Genomic DNA, 7,005 nt, shown 5'->3' on the forward strand with positions numbered 1-7,005 from the left:
TTTTCCAGTCCAGGTTGCCAAAAAATGCCAAGTAAATAAAGCATTGTCTTTTTAATGCAATGAGTGAGTACATCATGTGTTAAAATAACTTCATTGAGAAAAAAAACAGTCTTGTTAAAAAAAAGCTGGTTCTTTGAAAAGATAAATAAAATTGACAAACCACTGGCTAGACTCAGTAAGGAAAAAGAGGAAAGACTCAAATTAACAAAATCCATAATGAAATAGGAGAAATTACTATAGACATCATAGATCTACAAAAAATCATAGTAGAATATTATGAATGATTATGTGCCAACAAATTGAACAACCTAGAGGAAATGGATAAATTTCTAAAACTATAAAATCTTCTTAGTCCAAGTCATGAAGAAGTAGAAAATCTAAAAAAAAAAAAATAACTTATAAGCAAGAAGGAGATAGAAACAGCTATCAAAAACTTCCCCAAAAACCAAATTCCTTGACCAGATGGCTATACTAGTGAACTCTATCAAACATTTAAAGAAGATTTGGTCCCTACCTATCCTGAAAGTCTTCCAAAATTTAGAAGAAGAAGCAATATTCTCTATCACATCACACTTTATCAGGCCAAAACAACCCTCATACCAAAACCTGGCAAGGAAACACAAAAAAAGAAATCTACAGACCAACATTTCTAGTGAATACAGATGCAGAAATCTTAAACACAATACTAGCAAATTGAATACAAAACATTAAATATATAATACACCACAATCAAGTGGAATTCATTTCAGGAGCACAAGGATGGTTCAACATACAAAAGTCAATCAATGTAATACACCACATCAACAACACAAAGAACAACAATTATATGATCCTATCAATAGATGCAGAAAAGGCATTCAATATGATACAACTTCTCTTTATGTTTAAAACACTCAATAAAATCAGACCATAAGGAAAGTATTTTAAAATAATAAAGGCCATACATGACAAATCATCAACTAATATCATTAAAAATGATGAAAAAAATGAAGACTTTCCTCTAAAATCAGGAACAAGACAAGGTTGCCCAGTCTCTCCACTCTTATTCAACATAGTTCTGAAAGTTTTAGCTTGAGTGACCAGGCAAGAGAAAGAAATAAAAGGCATTCATATTGGGAAAGAAGTAGAGGTATCATTTTTTTGCCCATGATATGATCTTGTATATAGAAAGCCCCAAAGTCCAGAAATGTTTAGAAACTATAAACCAATACAATAAAGTTGCAGGGCACAAAATCAATATACAAAAGTCTATTACTTTTCTATAGGCTAACAATAAAATTTCACAGAATAAACTAAAAAATAAAACAACTCTTCTTTTTACAAATACTACAACAACAAAAAATACCCAGTAATAAACTTAAAGGATGCAAAAGACCTATATACAAAAACTACAAAATATTATTGAAAGGAATAGAAAAAGGCACAATGAAATGAAAAAATGTTTCATGTTCATAGTTTGGAAGAATAAACATAGTTAGCATGGCCATATTACCAAAAGCAATATACAAATGTAATGCAATCCCCATCAAATCTCAATGTCATGTTTTAAATAAATAGGACAAAAAATTACCAGGTTTGTATGGAACCATAAAAAATCCTGAATAACCAATGCAATGGAGATAAAAAGTAGTCAAGCTGGAGGTATCACACTACCTGACTTCAAATTATACTATAGAGCTACTATAAACAAAACAGCATGGTGTTGGCAGGAAAACAGACATACAGATCAAAGGAACAGAATCGAGAACCCAGAAACAAAACCATATATATATGGACAAACCATCTTTGAGAAAGGAGCCAAAAACACACAATGGAAAAAAGAATGCCTCTTTAATGGTGTTGAGAAAACTGGAAAATCGAATGCAAAAGAATAAAACTTTACTACATTTGGTCCCCCTGAACAATAATTAATTCAAAATGGGTCAAAGACCTAAATATAAGGTCTGAAGCCATAAATTACATAGAAGAAAACACAGGTACTAAGCTCATGGTTTTGTCCATAGTGAATAATTAATGAATTTGACCCCAAAGGAAAGGGAAGTAAATGTAAAAATAAATGAATTGAATTATATCAAACTAAAAAGCTACTGCACAGCAAAAGAAACTGACAACAAAACAAATAGCCTGACCAGGCAGTGGTGCAGTGGATAGAGCATAGGACTGGGATGTGGAGGACCCAGGTTTGAGACCCTGAGGTCGCCAGATTGAGCATGGGCTCATCTGGTTTGAGCAAAGCTCACCAGCTTGGACCCAAGGTCGCTAGCTTGAGCAAGGGGTTACTCGGTCTGCTGAAGGCCCACGGTCAAGGCACATATGAGAAAGCAGTCAATGAACAACTAAGGTGTTGCAACGAAAAGCTGATGATTGATGCCTCTCATCTCTCTCCATTCCTGTCTGTCTGTCTCTATCCCTCTCTCTGACACTCTCTCTGTCTCTGTAAAAAAAAGAAACAAACAAACAAAACAAAACAAACAAACAGAAAAACCAAATAGACAGCTTGATCTGTGGTGGGGCAGTGGATGAAGCATCAAGCTGGAACGTTGAGGTTGCCAGTTCAACACCTGCACTTGTCCGGTCAGGGCACATGTGGGAGTTGATGCTTCCTGCTCTTTCTTCCCCCCTTTCTCTCTCTCTCTCTCTCTCTCTTTCTCTCTCTAAAATGAATAAATAAAAAATTAAGAAACCAAAAAACAAATAGACAGCCAATTAAATAAGAGATGAAAGTTGCAAACAACAGGTCCAATAAGGAGTTAATATCCAAAATATGTGAAGAGCTCACAAAGCTCAGCAGCAAACAAACAAATAATCCTTTTAAACAGTGGGGATAATACCTGAACAGACACTTCTCCCAAGAGGCAATACAAATGGACAACGGATATATGAAAGATTCTCATCATCACTAGGTATTTGAGAAATGCAAATCAAAACTACAATGAGATACCACTTCAGACCTGTTAGATTGGCTATTATCAACAAGACAGGTAAAAACAGATTTTGGAAAGGTTGTGGCAAAAAAGAACCCTCATTCATTGTTGGTGGGAATGCCAATTGGTACAATCATTGTGGAGGAAAGTATGGTGGTCCCTCAAAACATTAAGAATAGAACTACCACATGGCACAGCAATTCCTCTACTGGGTATCTACACCAAAAACACAAAAACACTGGTATGTAAAGACACGTGGACACGTGCACCCACATATTCATCACAGCATTATTCACAGTGGCCAAGTCATGGAAACAACCAAAATGTCCCTCTATAGAGGATTGGATAAAGAAGAAGTGGTACACATATACAATGGAATACTACATAGCCATAAAAAATGATGATATAATGACATTTCACAACAACTTGGATCAATCTTGAGAACATTATACTGAGTGAAATAAGTAAATCAGAATAAAACTAAGAACAGTATGATTTCACACACAGATGGGATATAAAAATGAGACTCATGGACATAGATAAAAGTGAAATGGTTACCAAGGGGATGTGGGTGGTAGGTGGGGGAAGGAAGTAAAGAGGAACAAATGTAAGGTAACAAAAAATGATTTGACTTTGAGTGATGGGTATACAACATAATCATCCACAGTTGAAATGCTGTAGATATGTTTATCTGAAACCTATGTACTCTTATTGATCAATGTCACCCTCTTAAATTTAGTTTTTTAAATACAATTTAAGAAAAAGAATATGTATAACTTATAACACACCAGTGCACATCATTCCATGTGAAATTCTATCTGCCTCATTATCATTCATGTATTATTAATAAACAAAGTGAAAAATACACATTATTTCATTTCAGGAGGAAGAAAATCTTCATAAGCAAAACCAAAGAAAAAGAGAATTAAAAGCCATATAAAAAGTAATTAAGAACCCATTTTAAAAGTATCTTTAAATTCTATTTAATTTTTAATTGAATTTATTGGGTTGACTATGGTTAAGAAACTTGTACAGTTTTTAGGTGCCCAATTGTACAGTACATGTCTGTACACCACATTGTGTGCTCACCCCACGTAAGTCAAGTCTCAGACCATCACCATTTACTCCCCTAAACCTTCTTCCACCACCTCTCCCCTGCCCAATCACTGCACTATTGTCTGCTTCCATGAGTTTCTTTCTCTTTTCTTTGTTTAATCCCTCCATCCCTTCACTCACTCAGCCTCCCTCCCCAACAGTTCTCAGCCTGCTCTTTATCATATGATTTCACTCATATGTGGAATCTAATGAATAAAATGAAGTAACAAGCAAAATAAACAAAACTCATTTTAAATATTTTTAAAATTTATTGATTTTAGAGACACAGAGGCATGAGAGAGATAGAGATAAATATTGATTTGTTGTTTCACTTATTTGTGTATTGATTGATTGAATCTTGTATTTGCCCTGACTTTGAATCGAACCCTCAAACTTTGCATGTAAGGATGGCACTCTAACCAACCAAGCTTCCTAGTCAGGGCTAAGAGTTCATTTATTTTTAAAACGTTATTTTTTATGGAAATGTCAACAAAAAATAACAGGAGTTTAAATTACCATGCATATGTTACCCTCAGATTTTATTAATATGCTTTCATATGTGGATCTTGGAAATCCCTGATAAGCAAAAAGAATTGTGTAATACTAACTAAGCATTATTTAAAACATTTACTGAACTTTACATTTAACTATGAAACCATTACAGACTTTTGAAATATATTTGAAAATCTTTGGAAAAGCCCATGTTTTATTTATTCCATAAAGATTTTAAAGCATTCTATATGTCAGGAAGTGTGCTAGGATCTGAAAAAAAGAAATCAGATAGGTGCTTGACCAGGCGGTGGCACAGTGGATAGAGTGTCGGACTGGGATGCGGAGGACCCAGGTTCAAGACCCTGAGGTCACCAGCTTGAGCATGGGCTCATCTGGTTTGAGCAACGCTCACCAGCTTGAGCCCAAGGTTGCTGGCTTGAGCAAGGGGTTACTCAGTCTGCGGTAGCCCCATGGTCAAGGCACATATGAGAAAACAATCAATGAACAACTAAGGTGTCACAACAAAGACTTGATGTTTCTCATCTCTCTCCATTCCTGTCTGTCTGTCCCTATCTGTCCCTCTCTCTGACTCTCTCTGTCTGTTACAAAAAAAATCACATAGGGTTGGAAAGATAAGTCAATAAGAGACTCTGACTTCAGACTCAGCAAGATGATGTGTTCTACCACAGAGCCGGGGTCTGTGAGAAGGTGGAAGAACTGGCTTCTTGGACAAGATATTATTTAAGCTCAATCTTATACAATAAGTAGGACTTTAATTTTTTTATTTTTTTAAGACTTCATTCATTTTAGAGAGGAGAGAAGGAGGAGAGAGAGAGAGAGTAAGTAGGACTTTTATAGAAAGAGAAGGAGTGGTGGACATTTCAGACTAATAGAACAGCATGAAAAAGATATAATCATATATATTGAAGTTAGAGAACTTCATTTTGCTAAATAGTATGGCCACAGAGAAAGGGAGTGGAGGGATATTGTGGGAAATGAGGCTGGAGTGATAAAAAACTGTCCTACTCATGGTCATTAAGTGACACACTAAAGTGTTGCACCTTGATCCTGTAGTCATTGAAAACCATGAAAAGATTTTGATTAGTGCTTTATCAAAATTGAGTTGAGTGCAGTGTGAATGATAAATTGGAATGTGTAAGGACTGGAGGCAGGGGATTGGCTTAGAAACTGTTTCATTTTGATTCAGACAAAAGAGACAGACTTGATTGGGAGTAGTGGCAATGAAAATGAGATATGGTAGGATCAAAAGATAAGAGTTTTTGTTTCATCTTGTGTGAGCGTGCATAGAGAGGTAGGTAGCACTAACAAAAATAAAGAATATAACAAAAAGAGCTTAAATTCTTACTCTTAAAAATTATTGTTTGAGTTTTAGAGAGAGAAAGAGAGAGGAAGGGAGAGAGAGAGAGAGAGAGAGAGAGAGACCTTGATTTGTTGCTCTATGCATTTATGCTGTTATTGGTTGATTCTTGCATGTGTCCTGACTGGGGATGAAACCTGCAATGTCAGCATGTCAAGAAGATGATTAACCAACTGAGCTACCCCATTAGGGCCAAGTTCTTATACTTTTAAAGGGAAAATAATATAGTTTCATATGTGATTTCAGTTTGGTACTATATAATTCTATACATAATCACAATAATTCATATATACATCATTTTTGTTGAAATGAACTATTGTTCCATCAAATTTAATGTAGGATGTGGCTGGTTAGTTGAGTCAGTTAAGAGCATTGTGCTGAAACAACAAGGTTATGGTTCCATCTCTTATCAGGGCACACTCAGGAAGCAACCAGAAAATGCACTACTGGGTGGAACAACAAATGCTTCTTTTCCCTTCTCCTCTCTCTCCCTTCTTCTCTCTGTCTCTCTAAAAATCAATAATAATTAAGCTCTCGAGAAATTGCTTGGTTGGTTGGAGCATTGTCCTGGAGCACAGAGGTAGTTGCAGAAGTGGATTAAGGTTGAGTGAGGCCCTGGGTGCGGAAGAAAATATTGGGCCCCTTACATTAGAAATAAAGTGTAAAGTTGGGGTTTTGAGGGGCCCTTCAGATGTCAGGGCCCTGGGAGTGAGCCTACTGAACCCGTTGTTAAATCCACCTCTGGGTAGGCAGTTCAATTCCCCAGTCAGGGCATATACAGGAGCAGCTCAATGTTAGACTGGGACACAGAGGATCCAGGTTTGACTTTAGCATGGGGTCGCTGGCTTGAGCATGGGATCATAGACATGACCCCATGGTCACTGGCTCAAGACCCAGATCACTGGTTTGAGCAAGAGGCCACTCATTCTGCTGTAGACCCCCAGTCAAGGTACATATGAGAAAACAATCAATGGACAACTAAGGTACCGCAAGGAAGAATTGATACTTCTCATCTCTCTCCCTTCCTGTCTGTCTGTCCCTATCTGTACATCTCACTGTCTCCCTCTCTGTTTCTGTCACAAAACAATGTAACATAATAAAAGTCAATTCCATCTA

Source organism: Saccopteryx bilineata, chromosome X (genome assembly GCF_036850765.1).
Source record: "Saccopteryx bilineata isolate mSacBil1 chromosome X, mSacBil1_pri_phased_curated, whole genome shotgun sequence".
NCBI lineage: Eukaryota > Metazoa > Chordata > Mammalia > Chiroptera > Emballonuridae > Saccopteryx > Saccopteryx bilineata.